General features: G+C 46.5%; 1 protein-coding gene across 3 annotated transcripts in view; it reads left to right on the top strand.

Moving 5' to 3' along the window:
* epha4b (eph receptor A4b) overlaps positions 1-22,455 on the top strand; it is a 480,535-nt gene that overhangs the window by 74,623 nt on the left and 383,457 nt on the right. The gene's annotated exons all lie outside the window — the stretch shown is intronic.

Genomic DNA, 22,455 nt, shown 5'->3' with positions numbered 1-22,455 from the left:
TGGCTTCCTGACATGTCGAGTGAAAAACTGAGGTGCCTCTTGCTGCAGATCTTAGTGAGCAGGTTGATGTGATGTGTTCCATGGTCTGGGACTCATGGCCACAATTATACTTCAGACCATCCATCATTTTCCACTTACAGAGCAGATGGGTGAATCATGTGCATTCGGTTGAGCACTGTCTACTGCCTTTGAGGAAGATCCCAATCAATTTAAAGGAAATCCCTTAAAGCATGATGCTGTCTTTGAGCATTTACTTAAGCTATTGCATAGGTTAAAAGCAGTTGACAACTGACCATAAGCTATCCATGACTACAGTATTTTTATTTTTGACTCCCTCTACATGGTGGCTTAAATATTTAAAGATTCAGAGTAAAACGTCATCAAAAAATTAAACTTCTTCTCACCCGAAACCTTTGCAAAGAATTGTGATTTTAAAAATTATAGCACACGCAGTAACTGGAGAGATGTGTGACAATGCTTGAAGTTGTGCTTTAAATCCCAGCTGTATAAGAGCTATTGGAGAACAGCAGAAGCTAGGATTAGTAGCGGATGATGGTCTCTGTCCCACATAGATGATGTCTCTTCTGGAAGTGCAAGAAGCGTGTGATATCTAATCCCCAGCTCCTGCTATATGCATGTGATTTCAACCTGCTCCTGTAGATTTGTTGTCATACGCCTCAGAACAAATCTTTGAGTGTGGAACCATTGTTTTCGTGTCCCGCTGCCTTCACTTAACAAGATGGGATGCATTTGAAGCATTCGCTGTGTGAAGAGACAGATTCTAAGACCGACAGGCACATAACAAAAGTATAATGTATTCAAGGCCCCTCTCGCTGTCTTGCATTTTAGTGAAAATGGCAAACTCCGTGGGGGCATGACCTAATGGAATTCCCTATGGGTTCCCGCATGTCCTGACCCTGCAGTGATTTTATGCTGGGGCAGGCAAGGCCTTGGATGCGAGGCTCTCAGCTTCACCTCTCCTATCCTGCCCTTGCCCCGATTCAGGTCCTTAGGTGGCTAATTAATGGCCACTCAAGGGCCACTTCCTGCCCAACCTCAATTTTCTGGCTGACGGAAGACTTACCTGGTGTGAGGCAGTCTGAAAAAAAAAGAGCCTAAATCTCAGATCAGAAGGCATGGTGCCTCCATCAGAAGCCCCCTTTAGACTGCGGGTGCCCCCCCTTTTCCCCCATAATTTAAAAAGCGAGATAGAGAGAAAACCGGGAATTATAGACCAGTAGGCCTGACGTTGGTAGTGGGGAAAATTTTAGAATCCATTATCAAAGATTTTATAGTCACGCACTTAAAAAACCGTGGCAGGATCTGACGAGTCAGCATGGAATTACTAAAGCGAAATCATGCTTCACAAATCTACTGAAATTCTTTGTGGATGTAACGAGTAGAGTTGATGAGGGGGAGCCAGTGGTTGTGGTATATTTGGACTTTTACAAGGCTTTTGACAAAGTCCAGCAAAAGAGATTAGCGCGTAAAATTAAAGCGTATGGGATTAGAGTTAGTGTATTGAGATGGATAGAAAACTGGTTGGCAGACAGGAAACAAAGAGTAGGAATTAAGGGTTTTTTTTTTAATTGGCAGGCAGTGACTCGTGTGGTATCGCAGGGATCAGTGCTAGGACTCCAGCTATTCACAATATATATCAATAATTTAGCTGAGGGAACAAAATGAAATATCTCCAAATTTGCAGATGACACCAATTTGGGTAAGAGGTTGAAATGAAATGAAAATGAAAATCACTTATTGTCACAAGTAGGCTTCAAATGAAGTTACTGTGAAGAGCCCCTAGTCACCACATTCCAGCGCCTGTTCGGGGAGGCTGGTATGGGAATTGAACCGTGCTGCTGGCCTGCCTTGGTCTGCTTTCAAAGCCAGCGATTAAGCCCTGTGCTAAACCAGCCCCAGATTGAGCTTTGAGGAGGATGCAGAGATTTCATAGAATTCACAGTACAGAAGGAGGCCTTTTGGCCCATCGAGTCTGCACCGGCTCTTGGAAAGAACACCCTACCCAACCCCACACCTCCACCGTATCCCCATAACCCAGTAACCCCACCCAACACTAAGGGCAATTTTGGACAAGTGTGATTTGGACAAGTGGAGTGAGTGGTCAATGAATGACAGATGCAATATAATTTGGATAAGTATGGGATTATCTGCTTTGGTCGCAAAAACGAGAAGTCAGGCTATTATCTGAATGGCCATAAGTTAGCAGAGGGTAATGTGCAATGAGACATGTGTGTCCTCGTACACAAGTCACAGAAGGTAAGCATGCAGGTACAGCAGGTGGTAAAGAAGGCAAATGGCCTTCATTGCGAGAGGATTCGAGTATAGGAGCAGGAATGTCTTGCTGCAATTATGCAGGGCCTTGGTGAGGGAACACTTGGAATATTGTGTTTAGATTTCATCTCCTTATCTCCTTATTGGGAGAGGCGATGGCATTGTGGTATTATCTCTGGAGTCGTAAACCAAAAACCCAGACTAATGCTCTGGGGTCCCAGGTTCAAATCCCGCCACTGCAGATGGTGAAATTTGAATTTAATAAAAATCTGTAATTAAAAGTCTAATGATGACCATGAAACCACTGTTGATTTCGTAAAATCCATCTGGTTCACTAATGTTCTTTAAGGAAGGAAATCTGTCATCCTTCCCTAGTCCAATCTATATGTGACTCCAGACCCACAACAATGTGCTTGACTCTTAACTGCACCGTCAAGGGCAATTAGGGATGGGCAATAAATGCTGGCACAGGTAGCAATGTCCACATCCCATGAATGAATTTTTAAAAAAAAGGAAGGATGTTCTTGCTCGAGAGGGAGTGCGGCAAAGGTTTACCAAACTGATTCCTGGGATGGCGGGACTGATGTATCCAGAGAGATTCAATCAGTTAGGAATGCATTTGCTGGAGTTCAGAAGAATGAGGGGGATCCCATAAAAACCTGTAAAATTCTAATAGGACTAAATAGGGTAGATGCAGGAAGGATGTTTCCGATGAGGGGTGTGTCCAGAACCAGGGGTCACAGTCTGAGGATACGGGGTAGACCATTTAGGACAAAGATGAGGAGAAATTTCTTCACTCAGAGAATGGTGAGCCTGTGGAATTCATTACCGCTGAAAGTAGTTGAGGCCAAAACATTGTGGGCGGGATTCTCCCGCACTTGGCGCGATGCCCGGCGCAGCCTCCAAGAGTGACGCGAACCACTCCGGCGTCAGGCCACCCGGAAGTTGTGGAATCTGGGGTTGGCGCTGCGCCAACTGGCGCCGAAGGGCCGCCGTGGACCAGCATGAGTTGGCGCATGTGCAGAACTGCAGGCGTGTTCTGGCGCATGTCAGAACCGCCGGAATGTTTCCTGCATATGCGCAGGGGGTTTCTTTTCTGCGCCGGCCATGGCGGAGCCTTATAGAGGCCAGCGCGGAGGGAAAGAGTGCCCCCATGGCACAGGCCCGCCCACAGATCGGTGGGCCCCGATCGCGGGCCAGGCCACCGTGGCCCCCCCCTACCCAGGCCGGATCCCTCCATGCCCGCCCAAGGACTCCGCTAGCCGCCCTCCAAACCAGCTCCCGCCGGGATGGACCATGCCCATTTCACGCCGGCGGGACTGGCCAAAAAAGGGTGGCCGCTCGGCCCATTGGGGCCCGGGGAATGTCCGGGGACCCGCTGCCAAAGGCCCCCGACCGGCGCGGCGTGATAGCCGCCCCCGGGGTCGGAGGATCCCGCCCTGTATGTTTTCAAGAAGCAGTTAGATATAGCACTTAGGACAAAGGGAGACAAAGGTTATGGGGGGGAAAGTTGGATTCGGCTTTGAGTTGGATGATCAGCCGTGATCATATTGAAAGGCAGTACAGGTACGCAGAGTCGAATGGCCTCCTCCTGCTCCTATTTTCTATGGTTCTATAATGTCTGGTGGCCATTGGATCTCCCTTCCCTCACAGTCTTCCCTTCTCAGATACCCTTAAACATACCCTATCCTCCGTTCCCGAGTCTTGGTTGAAGCACCTTTCTGATGTTCCATTTCAAATCACAGCAACTCTTGTCGTTACAGTAACTAGAGAGCTGCCGGCCAATCAGATTGACTAGCAGCACTCTAAGGCAGGACTTCCTCCTGAGTGAGGGGCAGAATTTCGAGCCTGAAATGGCGGCGTGTCACTCGGAGTGGGCGGGTGTGTCTCCACTAACTCTTTGGATGGCAGGATGGGAGACTTCATCATCTGAAAGATTCAGGCCATAGTCTACAATTTGCCTCAGAGGCTGAACTTTCTGTGAAAGTTTCCACCCCCCGACATTTCATGTTTGACATTCAAAATCACAAATGAATTATTCATACATGTAATCTTTGTCACCTAGTCTGGCACAGAGGGTAAAGGGTCACAAAGTCAGAGGCGACCATTTATCCCCTCGAACCTGTTCCACAATTCAATGAGACCACGGCTAATCTGTAACTGAACACCATAGCCGGAATTCTCCGGATTCTCTCTTCCTGCCGGCAGCGGACTACTGCGGGGGTGTGGGGTATTTTGAATGGGAGATCCCATTGACGGACAGCGGAAGTAAAGAATCCCGCTGCCAGGGACCGGCAAGTCGTTAAGAAACACGTGGTGGGGACCGGAGAATCCAGCCCCATATATCCATCTTCAACCCATATCCCTTCGTAATGTGGTTGTTGTAGGGAATATTTATTAACAGAACAAAGGGGAAAGGAACGACTGTGGCAAACTGGCAGGATGATCCTGAGAAATAGACAGGTTTTTTTTGAAGCTTACACCACCATGTGTACATAGTCTGGACCCAAATCAATTCAAAATATGCAATTAGAAATTTCAGATGCCTTATGACCTGCTGTTAATCTCTTGTCAATAACACTGTTAAGATTAAGAGAATCAGATTATGGGTAATAATGGTTTTTGAGCACACGTACATAGGGGATATCTGGGACACTGGATTGAGTGGGAGGAGAGCTGTGTGGCTGAACGAGACAATAAACTCTTGCAACAATGAAAAACTCTGTGTCTTGGTTTCGTCTTCACCAACCCGCTTGAATCCTATTAATACCTCTAATGGATGGCTTCATCTTTTTTTTATTATGCACGAAGAAGAAAAAGGAATGTGTGTCACATTATGCAGTATCCCCACAATGCCTTGGCAATCAATGCTTTAAATAAAGTGAAACGGGAGAAATCTGTCTAATTAATTTTTCTGACGCGCGCAGATTTTTAAAAAAATGAAAGTTAGTAAAGCAAAGCCATCATGGGGTCAGGTAGCCTTTGGAGAACCTGCAGGACTTGTGGCAGCGCAAGCAATTTTCTCCATTGTGCCAACTTGACCTCAGGATGACATCTAAATGATGGTAGGAATCAGAAGGGATGTGTGTTAATTTAAATGAACTCGCTGCAGCTTCCTCGCCTATCTACAAGGAGGGTTTTAATGGGGCAGAAAACAGGAGGGCAGGTCTTGCCTGCGACACGACTAGAGTGAAATTAGCTTGTTTAATCTTCCTCTGACATATGATGAGACACATTGTGAGGTACCAGTTGCAATAGGTACAACTGAAATTGCAACAAGGTAGTTTGCCTCGATACTGCATTTATGAATCCAAATTAAAAATATATCCTGCAATTAACTGCCAATACCTGAATGCAAGAAACATTTGGAAGATACTTAAATTAAAGTCATAGATACCAGTAGAAACTATGTTTTGGAGGGAGTAATGATGACTTTCTAAAGGGTATTGTATACAAACCTAAAAAAAGGAAACATCTGCAGCATGAGGGGGAAAGAGAAGGGTGAGTAGGCCGAGAGACAAAATTAAAAATAATGGTCAGTTGCAGGACAAGGATAAAATGAGTTGAGAAGAGTTTATTGAAACAACAATAATAGGTCACCAGCCAGTGTAAACTGGGTCTGTCCAAATCCAAATAGACATGCAGCAACAAAATAAAAACCAGGAAATGTGGTGAAAGATAGTTTTTAATTGATTAAGGATTGCACCAGGGAGGACTTGCACCCAGATTAATCGTGCTCAGGATAGCAAGACTAGCAATTGGTGATTAGAATTTAATTGTACGAAGTCTTACAACACCAGGTTAAAGTTCACCTGAGGAGGGAGCAGTGCTCCGAAAGCTAGTGTTTGAAACAAACATATTGGACTTTAACCTGGTGTTGTAAGACTTCTTACTGTGCTCACCCCAGTCCAACGCCGGTATCTCCACATCATAGAATTTCATTGCATTTAAATTATTGGCGATAAGGCGTCGAACAGCCTTTCTGGTTTAAAAAGCCAATCCCTAAAGTAATTAATATCAGCTGGGAATTACTGCTTTAAGACACCTCAGTTGAGGAACAGAAGGTTCTGAGGACCGGATTTGCACGCACAGATGTCAGGTGCAGCACTGTCGCCGATGTGAACGTTTAACAAAAGTTAACTTCAGCAACGATGAGTAAGAAGATCGCCAGTCAGGGAAGACTGATTGCTTTAAAGTGAATGGGGTCTGGGCTGCAGGAACCAGGCATGTATCGAAGCTACAGGGGCTGCAGAGAACAGGGATTTCAAAGTTTGCTGACTCTGAACGGGCCACTCCTCAGGCGAAAAGTCAAAATATTCCCAGATAAAAAGAGGAATGAATTCCTAGTTGCTTGTTCAAGGGATTGCCATACTTTCCAACGCAGTCAGAAGGGGGAAAATGGAGACCCGAGTGTTATGTTTGCGTACCATGACAATAACTGAATCAGTGGATGACAGAACATCCAGTTCAAGGCAAGTTATTTAATGTTGAATAAACTTTGGGTAGACTAAACTATTGCTAACCAAACTGTGGAGCCTCTAACCATGCTACTAACAGCTTCTGTAACTCTGATCAAGACTGCCTTGTCCGGTTCCAGTGTCCTGTTCCTCTTGCATAACACCTAGTGGGTCAGGGGCCAGATACACTTGTCATATACACTTCTTATCTACACTGTTACTGCATATCATTACACCTAGGAGCCAGGATCCAAAAATGGCAGGAAAAAGTTGAACGTGTTTGTTGAGGATGATGTAACATGGAATTCATATGAAGAAAGATTCCAGTTGTTATTTTTTTTTTAAATTTAGAGTACCTAATTAATTTTTTCCAATTAAGGGCAATTTAGCATGGCCAGTTATCCTCTCTAATGTCCCGCCTTTCATTCCTACGGAGCTCCTCCTCACCCACCTCCATCAATTGAGGGAGGTACGGCCAGGGGTGATACCGCTCCCGCTCGGCCTCAAAGATCCCACCCTCAAGCATATTTGCTCATTCCGGCACCAGGTCTTTGTTTTCCTGGCCCGAGAGGAGGTCCTTGAAAGGACTTTTGAGATCCCTTTTGGGGACAAAACCTACCGCATCTTCTGGTCCGCAGGTGGCGTGCGGTGCCACGCCTGCAAGAAGGTGGGACGTATTAGAAAGAATTGCCCCACCTCTAACGCTGCCGCTGATGATGCTGCCTACCCCTCTATTTCCACTGGCGTGGAGGTGAGGGGGCAGCCGCGTGGCTGGAAGGCTGAGAGGAAGACCAACAGGGCGATTCGCCACCGGTCAGGTTTGGGTCCTTCAGACCCTCTGACCCTGACTGACCCAGTGCCCCTGGCTACTGACCCGAGTGACATAGAACATAGAACATACAGTGCAGAAGGAGGCCATTCAGCCCATCGCGTCTGCACCAACCCATTTAAGCCCTCACTCCCACTCTATTCCTGTACCCCAATACCCCACCTAACCTTTTTTGGTCACTCAGGGCAATTTATCATGGCCAATCCACCTAACCTGCACATCTTTGGACTGTGGGAGGAAACCGGAGCACCCGGAGGAAATCCACGCGCACACGGGGAGAATGTGCAGACTCCACACAGACAGTGACCCAGCAGGGAATTGAACCTGGGACCCTGGTGCTGTGAAGCCACAGTACTAATCACTTGTGCTACTGTGCAGCCATTACGTCTCATCCCACCAGGGGTGTGACCCTCTCCCCCGCAAAGGGCGTCAAACCAGGTTCTTTTCCATCGATGTCACGCCCAGTCCCCGAACGAAAAGAGGCGGGGGGGATAGTGAGGAAGCTGCCACTGTTTCCCGAGCAGGGTGCTTCGGGGTCGGACAGGACCCTGGAGGGCCCATTCCACCCAGTATAATTTAGCACGCCGGACTTGTTCAATTTCTCAGGGGAGGGGGTCAGCGATAACCCCCTGCTTCTTAGGTTCTTCGCGGGTTATGGCTTGGAAGACTCTCTGTCCCAACCGCTGTCTTTGGGCACCTCTGCCACCATCCCGGACCTGGTTACGGAGTTATTTTCGGGGCCTTTCAGTGACAAGATGGGGAGGCGGAGCAGGCATCTACACCACCGTCTCCCGCTGGCACAGGGCCCCGGGAGGAGCCTGAGGAGATTCCGGTGGCGGGATCAAGGCAGCCCTTGAGTTGGTTGGTGGGACCATGTGGCCCGCCACACTCAGTGTGGTGGAGGATTCAGGCCCGGAGGGTGACTGTCCGAAGGCTGTCAGCCGCCTAGTGTCGGGAACACAGGGTGCACGAGACACTCCGTAGTGGGGTATGGGTCTCACTCGTGCCTGACACTGTCGCCCCTCACCCCCTCTGGGAACTCCCAGAACCTGGCACATCATAAGTGAAGGTTCTTTTGATTTTATGCCTCCGTAGATAGTTCAGGCAGTGCCCTAATGGGACCCCTTCACTCAGATTCCCTCCTTCCCCACCAACCTTCTTTCCCCCCTCTCCCCACCACCCCCCTTCCTTTCCCTTCTGTTGGTACAGAGGCAAGGGTATCTGGTCTCTCCAGCGCAAAGTTTAGTGCTTGTACCATTTGTTTTTTGTAGAAACGTGTTGTGAACTGTTTTAATAATCAGAGTATTCACCCCCCCTCCCCGTACATTGGTACTGAGGGGAGGATATCCTGTTTCTCCAACACAAAATGAGTGTTTGTACCGTTTGGCCTTGTATATATTTTTTACTGTTTTAATAAAAAGATATGGCCAATCCATCTAGCCTGCGCATTTTTGGTTTGTGGGGGCGAAATCCACGCAAACACGGGGTGAATGTACAAACTCCACATGTACAGTGACCCAGAGCCGGGATCAAACCTGGGACCTTGGCGCCGTGAGTCAGCAGTGCTAACCACTGCGCCACCGTGCTGCCAATTCTAGTTCTTTTTAATAGCTAATCAGACACTGGAAAAACTAAAGTCACAACATTTCTCAGCTCAGTTGGCCATAAAACGTTTATGCTGCTACAGAATCGTGTTCACCCAGCAAAACCAGGAGACAAAGCGGTTCCAAAGCCACAACCCGAGAGTTAAGAAGGAAAAGTGTGACTTTTTCAAGTCATCCAGAAATTATCGAGATCACATCATCAATAAAGATGGTTTACACAGAGAAAATGTCAGAGAAAATCACATACTCAATATGACACAATTGAGGTCGATTTTAGGATTGATCAATTATTACGGTAAATTTGTGCCGAATTTAGCAACACGATTGAAGTCTTTACACACAGTGCTGTGTGTCAAACAGGCATGGCACTGGACAGAAGAATGCGAGAATGTATACAATGAAGTAAAAGAAGCTTTACTGAAGTCAGAGCTGTTGGTTCATTATAATCCCAAGATGAAATTGCAGCTTGTTTGCAATGCCTATGGGGCCGGTGCAGTCGTCTCGCACATTATGCCTTCAGGGAAGGAACGACTGATGCCATCGGGGTTGAGAGGGGAACTGATGCCGATAGTGATGGGGTGTGGTGGTCGGGTGACCCTGTTCCCTGCGTGGTGTGAGGGAGAGGAAGGGGTGTTGCCCCACTGGAGCCAAGGGTTGGGGGGGGATTCGCCTTGTCTGTGGGGAGGTGCATCCTTGGGGCAGAGTGGAGTGGGCCTGTCATTTGACTTTGAGATCAGGGCTCTCTTTAAAATGGTGTCCAGATCTCTTTGAGGAGCTGGACCTGCCGGTATGTTTGGGCCCCGTCCCTCAGTGCGAAACATGCCCCCCTCCAAAACATGACTAAGTGTGGAAAGATCATTATCAGATTCGCGCCAGAATAGTCGGCACGATTTGCACCTAGTTTCGCGCCCAAAGTGCCACTTAGTCATTTTTTGGGGAAATTCTGCCCATTTGAGATCATATGAAGGAGTCTCACTCCTACCTCACTGTCAGTTTGTGCTTCGGCACCTGATCAACATTGCAAGTTTAGCACAGACTTAAAGCCAAAATTGGTTTTATTAATGCTAAACTTCTTGTTCTGAATGCAGCATTAAATGTAATCCTTGGCAGACACCATCACTTGAACCCTTGTTAACCTGTATTATCCATATTGACTTTCTAAGTATATATTTACCAACCCAAAAACTGCTGAGTGGAGTCTGCATGCATGCGGATGTGGAAAGCCCATTTTCAAAGTTAAAACCCTAATTGGCAAGGCTGGATGGGGAGGGATGACTCATTGCTTTTGCAGGACAGTGCAGAAGTACCAGTGAGTCGAGGAGTTGTACCTTGTTAAATCTGAGGCAAATTAAATTTTTCTGCACCACACATCTGAGAAAACGAATGCAGTCAAAGTTGAGACTTCCTGATGATTGCGGGTGACTTGTGCACAAAGGGTAATTTTATAAGTCCCACTTGCCAGTCATCCTCAGCTGCTAAGCATTGGCTTCCTGTTTCCTGATCGATTATCTACCAAATCAGCTTCCCCAATGCCCTTCCTTTACTGTGCAGTTGCCTCCTGTCAACGTCCTTACCTGAACCCTTTGGCCCCCTGTAAGTGATCGCCGGTGACATAGCGTCCTGAACTCTCACTACTTCTCTCTGTGTTTGTAAAAACTCTTCAAAGCCTGCCATTCAAACCATGCTCGATTGTCAATGCTCATCCATTCTATATGCTATTATTCTCATGTCACTCTTCCTTCACTCCTCCCCCTTCAGGAACAACACCCTGAGAGGTTATTGGTGACAAGGACTTGGGTTGCATTGGTCCATGATTATGCTCGGCAAAGTACTGCAGTGGTTTGCTGTTACCTACTGCACTTTGGCTCACCAGGAAACGCACCCATTATTACCGTCTGCCATCATAGGTATTGGAAGTATTTACAGGCTGATAATCAATCTGTTTGGCCATGTTATGGACTCATCCTCTGTGGCCATCAAGGCATGAAGTGGGACATAAAACCCTCAGGCCCAGAGGTTGGGAAAATATCACTGCGTCACAAGACTTCTCTCACATCACACTGTCAGCTTTTACCCAAATCCTGTAACTAGACAGCGTTCCAAGTTCATGCTCACATTAAATAGACATTTATTACCTTTTCTTTGAGTTACCATTCTCTGTGAAGATTTACTTTGCACAACTACAATTGTGTAAAAAGCTGCCGGTAGCAATGCACTATGTTGAAACCAAACACAACCAGCATTTCGATAAGACTCAAGGTGGAAACTTGCCACCTTTCAAAATATTCTTCCATTGGATGAAAATTAAGAGACCACCTCCAGGAGTCCTGTTCAATTAAGGATGTGAAGCAGGCTCCTGAAGTCAGCTTTGAAAGGCCAAAGCTCCACCGGGATAGGTGTGCACTGCTGAGGCAGTAAGGCGAGGGTGCCTCAACATTGAGGTGTGCTCAGAAACATACATCTAAACTAAAGCTGGTGAGGGTCAAAGGCAATAGGCTCCTTGGAATAGAGGGGAGAATCCTCTGGTGGATTTGTTTGCGCCGCAGGTGTGACCTTTCCTGCCCAACACTTAGTTTTTGTTGCATTGTGGCTCAGGCCTCAGTGACCACCCCTGTCACCAGTGGAAGATCCTGGTGAAGTCCTTTTCATCTCCCTAATTGACTACTCTTTCCTACCAAGAGGGCAGTCGCTTTTGTTTCATAGAATTTACAGTGCAGAAGGAGGCTATTCAGCCCACCGAGTCTGCACCGGCCCTTACAAAGAACAGCCTACTCAAGCCCATGTATCTGCCCTATCCCCGTAGCCCACATATCTACCCTATCCCCGTAACCCAGTAACCCCCACTTAACCTTTCATTTAGCATGGTCAATCCACCTAACCTGCACATCTTTGGACTGTGGGAGGAAAGCACCCGGAGGAAACTCACGCACACACGGAGAGAACGCTCAGACAGTGACCCAGCCGGGAATCGAAACTGGGACCCTGGAGCTGTGAAGCAACTGTGCCTAACCACTATGCTACCGTGTTGACGCGTTCTTCACCTGCCCCCGGCAAAATCACCAGGAAACATGGGCCCAAATGTGATGTCAACGCCCGCCCCCACCTCCATTTCCCTCTCGATCCCACCTCCAAATCCACCTTCTCGGGTCTCGTAGAACCCCACCCTCAATGTCAGATTCCTTCATCATACAGGTAGCCGGTTTGAAAATGCTAGTCTATAATTTTTATGAAGTAGCTGCTTGTGTAATTAATTTTGGGTTGATGGAGGTATTCTTACAAGACTGGACTCTTCAAATACAAGCTTATCCCTTCTTTCAAATGCATATGCTGAGGACATTGCTGCCAAATACTTAAGGTCATTGAAGGTTGGATTAATGAGGTGACTGTGATTCCTGCAGATTGTGCAGCTCTAATGGATCAAGCCCTGCCACTATATGTCATTGATGATTGTAATTTTGCAGTGATTTATGTATTAGCAAAATTCATATTATATCATATCGGGGCAGCTCACTGCAGACATGAAATGCTTGACAAGCCTCGGAGGTAGCCTTCTTCTCAAACTATGGAGATAATTTATTTTATAATCGATGGGGGAAAGAAAGATGATTTTTGTTCTGCAGGAATTCACAGACACAAAAACTAGTGAGAACGGGACACAGTGTTGCATTTTACAATTTGTTTCTTAATCATAAAATTGATATTCCTGCAGATTGACTGAATCCCAGTGAGTGGATTATACACATGAATGAAAACCAAGACCACTGATGAGTGACTGCAGGTTGTATATTAGTGTGAATTAAACCCGGTGAATAACTTTTTGATGAGCAACCATGTGGAGTATTGATTAAGGAGTACACATGATTGGAGTGACAGAATAACTCTGTCACATTAGAATGGCCTGTATGTAAGGCAACTGACAATTTGCACCTCTGATACTGTCTCATTAGTGAGTCAAAATATATCAGTTTTCCCTTTTGGCAATGCCTGCACCATAATGAATATTTGATTGAACTCAGCCACTGAGCTGTCCAACGTGGTGTATGACACAGACAACCTCACGGTTCATGTACATCACCTCGGATAAGGAGCAGTGATTTAGTTACTTGAAAGGACGTGTGTACAGGGCGAACCACTTGCATTGGTCACAACTCTCGTCTTTCTGAACCCACCAGGTGGCTGGGAAGGAACAGCGACTTTCAAATTGGCTTTCTATTCTGGAGGAGCAATCGGCTTTGGAAAGGCATTGATAGACATAGCCACATCTAACATGCACATCCAAACATTTCCAGCATCTATTCAATCAAAGAAGGCAACACTGGGATCATTATTAATAGCCCCGTTTACATAGAATAATATTGAACTTTATTGGAATTCACAAAACAGAAAGTGCATTTGGCTCAAATAGTCAAGAGCAATGTTTGTGATTCAGACCATCACCTGCCACCTTCATCTGACGCCATCAACATGCCTTTCAATTGCCCTTAGCGTTGGGTGGGGTTACTGGGTTATGGGGATAGGGTGGAAGTGTTGACTTTGGGTAGGGTGCTCTTTCCAAGAGCCGGTGCAGACTCGATGGGCCGAATGGCCTCCTTCTGCACTGTAAATTCTAAATAAAATTCCTTTATCCCTCAAATCCCACTCCCACTAAGTGCATTTGCGTTTACAATCAGCTAAACTCAGCACAGGCCGGGGATCAAACAGATCTTTCTGTGCATTGTGATTGAGTTGATGAGTAGCTGAGAAGTGCAGCAAAGTCCCAGGATTTAGTTCAGCGCTCTGGGTTAAAGCTGCATGATCAGCCATCATCATCATCCAGTGAGCCCAACTGGAAAGTATACAGATGTGTCCGGTGAGGGCAGGATCACTGTGATGCTGCACACAGTTACCACTCTGCGAGTGATAAATGGTCACCAGGGGGAGGTACCATAGGCAGCCAAGGCCCAATGTGACCAAACTCCAAAACAAGTTGATGCCCTCAAGAATGGAAGAGAGAAAACTGGATCGGAAAAATACCTGGAACATAATAATAACAACAATAACATCTGATTCCAGGCCAGTGTTTGGGGCAGAAGAAGTTAAACAGCTTTACCGTAGTCATGGATCCCCCTGATTTCTCAATCACAACTCTGTATGACGGCAAACATTCCGACTGTTTTCAACTCCACAGGATCGAAGGTTTAGCACCTGCAAAGCTGAATTCAAACTGGAATGTGCAAGAAAATGCAATTCATCTACAAGTGGAAACTGTCTCCTAAACTAGTCATGTGAGAAAGAGGAGCTAATTGCTTTCCTCTCCTTTAGGTGTGGTGACATATTCTAATTTATGGGTCAGGCACTTGTGAATATTTGCATCTAATTAAAGAGAAGGTTGAGGTTTTTCCATTCGGGAAGTTGGCAGTTCCAGTTTGAGATTATTAACTGGGCAATTGACTTCCACTGATCAAAAAACATGGATCCTCTCATAAAATCTTGGAAAAGCTGCACTATTGCCCACTTAAACTCTGGACAGACAAAATTTTTGGCTCTCATTCCATGCTCCATACCCTTGCCGTCAATTTAATTCCACTTCCTGGTCAATGGGCAGCACGGTAGCACAAGTGGCTAGCACTGTGGCTTCACAGCGCCAGGCTCCCAGGTTCGATTCCCTCCTGGGTCACTGTCTGTGAGGAGTCTGCACGTTCTCCCCGTGTCTGCGTGGGTTTCCTCCGGGTGCTCCGGTTTCTTCCCACAGTCCAAAGACGTGCAGGTTAGGTGGATTGGCCATGATAAATTGCTGAGTGGCCAAAAAGGTTAGGAGGGGTTATTGGGTGATGGTGATAGGGTGGACGTGAGGGCTTAAGTCAGTCGGTGCAGACTCGATGGGCCGAATGGCCTCCTTCTGCACTGTATGTTCTAATGCACTGAGGATGAATTGTTTGCATCCTCGGTGCGAGCTGAGCTACCAACCCCATATCCTTAGATAGCACAGGACACCTTCTTCCACCTCTCTGCATTAAGCACATCAGCCTCAGCCAACTTACTTCCAAAATTCCAAGTCTTTGTCACTTCCAAACTCAATTATACCAAAGATCCAGCATCATCCTCCCAACTCCCAACCTTCAAACAGCAGCTCAGCCAAATTTCTGCTGCCAATATCATATCCCACATCATGTCCGACTCATGCGTCAGCACTGTTCCCCCGCCTTAAACATCACAGAATTTCTGATGTTGAACATCAGGAACGCCATTATAATAAATTTTAATCTAATCATTCATGTTGGCATGCCCTCACACCAGACTGTTAATTCTGACTAGTCTCTCATGGCGAGCAATGAGTGGCGGAGGAGCTCAGGTGAGTGCTTCGTTCAGGCAGGAGAGAGTCATGCCCGGGCTGTGCCAGTGAAGTTCCTCGATAGTGCCAGGGTGTTGGAAATGTTGCATGGGGGAGGCGGTGGTGTCGTGGTATTGTCACTGGACTAGTTATCCACAGTACTGCTCTGGGGTCCCAGGTTCAAATCCCGCACTGCAGATGGTGACATTTGAAATCAATAAAAGTCTGGGATTAAAAGTCTAATGCTGACCATAAAACCAGTGTTGATTGTCGTAATCATAGAATTTACAGTGCCGAAGGAGGCCATTCAGCCCATCGAGTCTACACTGGCCACTGAAAGAGCACCCTACCTAAGTCCAGACCTCCACCCCATCCCCGTAACCCAGCAACCCCACCTAACGTTTGGGTACTACAGAGCAATTTAGAACATAGAACATTGAATATACTGTGCAGAAGGAGGCCATTCGGCCCATCGAGTCTGCACCGACCCACTTAAGCCCTCACTTCCACCCTATCCCCGTAGCCCAATAACCCCTCCTAACCTTTTTGGTCACTAAGGGCAATTTATCATGGCCAATCCACCTAACCTGAACATCTTTGGCCTGTGGAGGAAATCAGAGCACCCGGAGGAAACCCATGCAGACACGGAGAGAATGTGCAGACTCTGCACAGACAGTGACCGAAGCCGGGAATCGAACCCGGGTCCTTGGTGCTGTAAAACAACAGTGCTAACCACTGTGCTACTGTGTCACCAATAAAACCCATCTGGTTCACTAATGTCCTTTTGGAAAGGAAATCTACTGTCCTTACCTGGTCTGGCCTACATGTGACTCCAGACCCACAGCAATGTGGTTGACTCTTAACAGCCCCTCAAAGGCAATTGCGGATGGGTAATAAATGCTGGCACAGCCTGTGACACCCACGTCGCATGAACAATTTTTTTTTTAAACGGGGAAGGGGGGGGGATATATTTTTATTTTTGTGTACCAAGGCAGCATTTAGAAATTGCGCCCCTATCTATTGATCCTGCCAACATGATGTTGTGGGGCCCACCTCTTGGCTTTTTTTTCAAAGTTTCTAACGATGCAGCTAGAATGCCGTTGTTGGAGCCGGTGGCTTCAATGCCACTTTCTGTGGCCACTGCAACATCTGTCTCAGTAAGGAAAAATTCCATTCTCCCTTTCAATTATTATCATTGTTGGCCCTGCCCTCAGCCAATCGGCATTGTGCTCTGGAATTCCTTCTCCAAACCTCATTGCCCATTAACCGCTCGCCTCTTCAAGATTTTCCATTAAAACTCACCTATTTTACTCTTCCTAAATACTTTTAGCCCAGCATCCATTTCTATCCATATACACTCCTGAGAAGCACCTTGTGATTTTTTTCGACTTTAAAGGCGTTAACACATTGAGCGCGATCTAACAGGAAAAAACCAGAGTCCTGTTGCGGGCGGGATTACAGTGTCGTTCTTGGCGCTTGCAGCGGCGGGAATGATCTGCTGTTGAATGGCATTTTGTTATTTTTTTTGGGCCTCAGCGGGGAGCGCCACCCTGAGGCCAAACTCAGTCGCATTTCCTGCACTGAAGAATTTCGCCTGCCAGTGCAGGGAGTGGTGCCCCGATCTCTTGAAACACCAATGCCACCCACCCCCCTGTGCCCAACGCGCATGCTGGGGGTCCTCGTGGCCGCCGCACCTCACACCGCAGGGTTCCGGATCCCCCGGGCCCGATCCCTGGCATGGGCAAAATTCTAGTTGGGCACCTTGCCACTGGCACCCTGGCAGTGCAACAGTGACATTCAGCTGGCACTGCCAGGGTGCCCATGTGGCACTTCCAAGGTGCCAGGCTGGCAGTGCCATGGTGTCCAGATGCATCAGCAGTGCCAGACTGCCTCTCTGCCCAGAGGCCAACCATCAGGCTCCTCCAATTGCCTGGGAGAGCCCCCAAGTGCCGATACGGCTGGTTCTCATTTGGACTAGTGCGAAACGTTGCTGGCTGGGGTTGGCTCAGTGAGGCCGATAGATCCCGGTCTCTGGTTAGATCTAGCGCTGCATAGTTAAGTGAGCTGTTAACTATGCCAGACTGGATCTCGCCCATTGTAGTCGGGATCCAGACTGTGATGACTCGCGAGACCCCTTTAGATCTCACTGAGCGAAGGGCAGCACGGTGGCCGAGTGGTTAGCACAGCTGCCTCACGGCGCTGAGGTCCAGGTTCGATCCCGGATCTGGGTCACTGTCCGTGTGGAGTTTGCACATTCTCCCCGTGTCTACGTGGGTTTCGCCCCAACTACCCAAAAATGTGCAGAGTCGGTGGATTGGCCACACTAAATTGCCCCTTAATTGGAAAAAATAATTGGGTACTCTAAATTTAAAAAAAAGATCTCGCAGAGCGTAACCAGCGATGGGGAACCCTAAAGAGGCCTCCCGCGGGATCTACCGGCTGCATACCATCCCGATTCCGCCAGGAGTTGCCAGTCAATTGCGCCCCTTGTGTTATTAGATGCAGTCAACTGAAGGTGTGCTCCACATCAATACTGCCATTAGTGCCAAAGAGAAGGTATTTCTGCACCAAAACCAAACATAAAAGGAGTTAAGTGCAGCTGATGTTTATAGGTTCAACCCTGCTTTGAGATGGTATTTATCAAGCTGAACCCTAAAAATACCCCACCATTCCAAACATTCCTCAGTCATAAAATGGGCCTTGTTCTTTCTCACAGTTAGCTTTCCAAAATATGGAAACTGAGATATCTGCAATGATTTTATGCTTGCTTGGCAACTGTCTGTATTTTAAATTGAAAGTCAAAAATAAAAATAAATCAGGTTAAAAATTCCTGCAGTTGGGTAGCCTTTGCAGGACACCATGGTGGACTTTGGACTCAGTTGGTGGGAAAACCTTGTCTATTTATTCCAGCGTCTTAGCCTGGTGAGCAATTCTCTAAGGCACGCTTAGCAAATTTTTATTAGATTGTCTGAATATTAAATATTAATATATTAAGTATCGAAGGTAACAACAGTCCCTTGAACTTGTTAAATTAGAAGAGAATGGTTAGTTCATCAGACTAGACTGGTCTTGCTCTCCAGCTCACTGTTCTCAATTTGTCTGCTGGCTCGTAGCCCATTTGTTTCCCATTGTATTGGACTGGGAAGCCATGTCCGAGGTTTATCTTGATGCTCTCTGTCAACTTGCTCCTTCACAATGTGCCCGACTTTGCCTCCTTCTGCTCTCTGTGATCAATTTATTTAAAATGTGCAACGAATGAATTTGCTACACTCAGCAACAGTTTTACAAAGTTCAACGTTATGGCTGTACAGTCCTGAATTCTGTATGCTGGGAAGGGTGCACAGGTATTTGCACTGCGGTGTGGGTTGCAGATTCACCACAAAGGCTCCAATGGTTAGATTATGAGGATGGATTACATAAACGAGGATTACATTCCCTGGAATATACAGGGTTATGAGATGGTTTGATTTAGGTTTGCAGTGATTTCAAAGAGAATTGGTTGCTGAAGGGAAAGCTTTTGCCCAAGTGGGAGATTCTAGGACAATACGTTCAGCAGGTCTCACAAAGAAGTTCTGAGTCTTGTATGAATGAACATTAAGGCCCATAACTTCTGGCGGAGTTGCAATTGAATCAGATTGCAACTCCACTTACTTACCTTGGCATCTAGCCACCCCTTTCCACCTTATGGTGGGATCTGCGCAGTGCAGCGGGTTCCTGAGGTCCAGATGGTTAGGATATAGATCAACCATGATGTCACTGAACAGCGGAACAGGCTCGAGGGGCTAAATAGTCTACTCCTGTTCCTATAGTTCAGTGCAATGTGGAGGCATCAACTTATGTAATGAGTATCTTTCTCTTGAGCTTTCATCTCACTGGCTGCACACAGTAAAGAAACAGAATTCAAAGATAATAGGCACAGTTTTAACCATGCCCACCTCTACAGGATTATGGGCAGAAGAGGCTTGGGTAAACATCTCCCAAAATCCCTGCTCCTATCTCCTGTCCTTGTGGAGCTTGCACGTTCTCCCCGTGTTTGCGTGGGTTTCACCCCCACAACCCAAAAATGTGCAAGCTAGATGGATTGGCCACGCTAAATTGCCCCTTAATTGGAAAAAATTAATTGGGTACACTAAATTTTTTTTTAAAGCTAGGAGTGGGGTGTGGGTCTCTGAACTTTGACAGTGTCAGGCAGGGCTGTGAAGGGTACTGATCCTGAGGGGTGGAGATGGTTGGAGGTTTGGCCCTTGTGGGCATGGGGTTGATCAATAGGATGCAGGGAAGCTGGTATGCTTGGTGAGTCTGGGAGTAAGCACGTCTGCTCTTTTTGGCCTTTTCGCCCACAAGCAGTGCTGAAAAGGCACTCCCCTTTCCAGTAAGCTGTCCTTACTTGCCTTAAGCATCTGGGCTCCCAAAAACCAGGGATACCCGGTCAGCCAGGTTTATCACTAGAAGATGGCTCCCAGTACTGGGTGGATTGAGGTTAGGTTTGAAATTTGTAAATTTTCCACACCTCACCCAGCCTTAACCCTGCCCATTTTGGTCTTCAAGTTCCTATTAGGTGACAGTGGACATCAGAATGGTCCGCTTGTATCTGCAAACCTTCCCTTTTTGATCCATCTGATCCTTGCTCATTTAAAAAACTTCCTCTTTCCTCCATGATGAATTTCTTGGCTTTGTTATTACCCTAGATCTGTCTTGCACCTATCCATTAGCACAGTACACTGAGTTATTTGCTCTGAATCAAGTCAGGGAGTCTGCTTGTTTTCCATTTGGGGTGGGAATAATGGAGTGTCATGAGGACAGGTATGTCAACTGATTGATGGTTGGAGTTTGTGACATAAGATCATAAGATATAGGAGCAGGAGTAGCCATTTGGCCCCTTGAGCCCACTCTGCCATTCAATACTATCATGGCTAAGCTGACTGCGGCCTTCACTCCACTTTCCTGCCTCTCCCCCACAACTCCCTTGTAGTTCAAAATTCAAAAAATTACTGACCTTCTGTGAGAAGAAATTCCTTCTCATCTCAGCCTTAAATGGGAGAATCCTGAATTTCAAACTGTGTCCTCTAGTTTTCTATTCCCCTATCATAATCTTACATGTTACATAAAGAGCACCTCTGATTCGTCAAAAATCCAATGTGTACAGGCCCAACCTGCTTAACGTTTCCTCATAAGGCAACACCTTCAGGAGTGAACCCAGTGAACCTTCTCTGAACTGCTTCTATATTCGAGTGTATCCCTCCTTAAATAAGTGGACCAAAGCTAAATGCAGTACTGTCGGTGGTGGTCTTACTAATGCCGTATACAGTTGCGACAAGACTTCCCTACTTTTACACTCCATCCTCTTTGCAATTAAGATGACGTGGATGCAGATTGCAAGTCAGGCGATGCTTCATCCAGAAACATGTCCAATCAGAGTTTGCAGTCCTTTTGCATTTGATACAAAATGTTTGAAGCACCAGGGCTTTGGCCTTTCCAATTTGTTGAAATTTGAATTCTCATTATAGCAGTGAAGTGGAGCAGCCTCACTGCATGGGAATTCTGCTCGACACAATTAGTGTTTGATTTTTCAGTGCTGAGCAGTGGGGCCTGAGGTTACCTGTGGCTCAGTTACAAGACACAGACTGCCCTAGACTTTGACATCTAGTGCTTCTGCTCTGTGACGGGTTAAAGGGTCTTGCCGCCTCACAAGAGGGATGAATAAGATGAGCGATTATGGGAGCATTTACCAGTCGCCATTTCATATATAACGTGATGATCATGAGCAAAGTTATCCCAAAGGATAGAACTACGTGACCTTCCGACAGAAGCTTCCAGATCTTACTGTTTAAATGCTGCAAACATAGCATTCTTGCAAACTCACAGGGGACTTGCAGTCCACTGCCAAGTTTGATACCAGCTTACTTTACATCAGAAATGCCTGCCTTGCAGAATAATAATTTGCGATGACAATTCCTCCTCAGTGACTCGCACAGTTGTCTTATTCTGGGCCATATATCTTATGATGATTTAGTATGGAGAACCACTGACAACCACATTATATCAAACTGTTAATTACATGTCCATTATAGCTGTCTATCATTTTTGTTTTTATAGTGAGCAGGCATTTAAACTCTCCCGCATCCCCCAGGAGATGCAGGCTTTTATGTTTAAAAGTATGATGCTTTTAAACCATAGGCTGTAAACAAAAGGTCACAGGCATTGCAATGAAAGTATCTGTGATCTGTTTTTTTTATATGCAGACTCTCATGCATGGTAACAGCTTTAATATAAAGGGCCTGTTCAATATCAAGGGCTAAAGAGCTTTTTAGGCCCATCAAAGCAAGCCTTTTGTTTGATTGACACCTCTGTTTGAATGTGATAAGGTGTGAAGTTGTTAAGCAGCAGGAGCCTGTTTACTAAAAATAGAGTGCATTTCCAATTACAAATGACTGCATTAGACTGTTGAAACTGTAGTGCTTAGTTTAAGCAATAGCATCCCTATACTTTTTGCATGGACGCCTGAGGCGTCAACAGAAAACAATTCACTTTCCAAAAATGAAACTTGTAATGCTTGTTTGATGGGTGAATTTACTTGGTAGAAGGTTCAGTCCTGGGGGCTGGTTAATCTTCTCTTCGGTGATCACTCACTACCGACTGTGATTGTCCACCTAAGAAACTCCATTACTGGTCACGGGTTCTGTGAGTCCTTGCATGGCTGATGAGCGGCATCTTCGTATTTGCAGGTGTTTCCGGGAGTTGGGATCGGTCCTTGGACTGAAGATCATGGGTAGTTGTTTCTCAGGCTCATTTCCGGGCCTCCTCTTGCTGGCGGGTGTCCTTGATGAATTGCGTCCTTTCAATCAGGAGATTTCTCCAAGTAGGTATTTTCTGAACAAGGATCTCTTATGAAGGGCGGCATGGTGGCACAGTGGTTAGCACTGCTGCCTTACAGCGCCAGGGACCCATGTTCAATTACGGCCT

Source organism: Scyliorhinus canicula, chromosome 13 (assembly GCF_902713615.1).
Source record: "Scyliorhinus canicula chromosome 13, sScyCan1.1, whole genome shotgun sequence".
In the NCBI taxonomy this organism is placed as follows: Eukaryota; Metazoa; Chordata; class Chondrichthyes; order Carcharhiniformes; family Scyliorhinidae; genus Scyliorhinus; species Scyliorhinus canicula.
This window is presented reverse-complemented; position numbering and strand designations above follow the sequence as displayed.